Genomic DNA, 613 nt, shown 5'->3' with positions numbered 1-613 from the left:
CCCCCCCCCCCCCAATTAAATTCTGTCTTACAAAATAGCATTTTGTCAACAAGATCATCATTTTATGGTAACAGAATACATTTTGTCGACAAAATAGCATTTTGTCCCAACAAAATGCTGTCATAACAACACGCTATTTTGTCCCGATAGTCAACCCTGTAGAGATAATTGCTTTATAAAACAGCCTTAACTAAGATCGCGTCGAGTATTGAAAGCTAGCAATTATTATTATTATTTTATAGGATTTATATAGCACACATACCCAGAAGACTGCTCAAGGAACTTCTCCTCCCCTCCTCTCCCCCTGGCCTTATGTGTACCAGTGCACGAAGAGAAGTATAACAGCAGCTACGCAATTTAAAGATAAATTTGTTTTTTGATGGTTTTCTTTAGCATATCAGACGGTTTGATTCCAGATCTGCATAATTCATATTCCCATTCATCTTATAAGTGCACCCCCCATCCCACTTTGAAAAACGTTCCGCCGGCCCTGAATATATATCTGGTATTAGTCACATTTTGTTATTTAGGCCTAGTTTTGTAAGCTGAAGAAAACCAGATGAATGGTCGAAAATTTATTTGGAAATAAAGAAGTGTTCTAAATATAGAATAT

The sequence above is a fragment of the Anneissia japonica genome, unplaced genomic scaffold (assembly GCF_011630105.1).
Source record: "Anneissia japonica isolate Jap-2015-1 unplaced genomic scaffold, ASM1163010v1 scaffold2707_len876726_cov182, whole genome shotgun sequence".
Taxonomy (NCBI): Eukaryota; Metazoa; Echinodermata; class Crinoidea; order Comatulida; family Comatulidae; genus Anneissia; species Anneissia japonica.
This window is presented reverse-complemented; position numbering follows the sequence as displayed.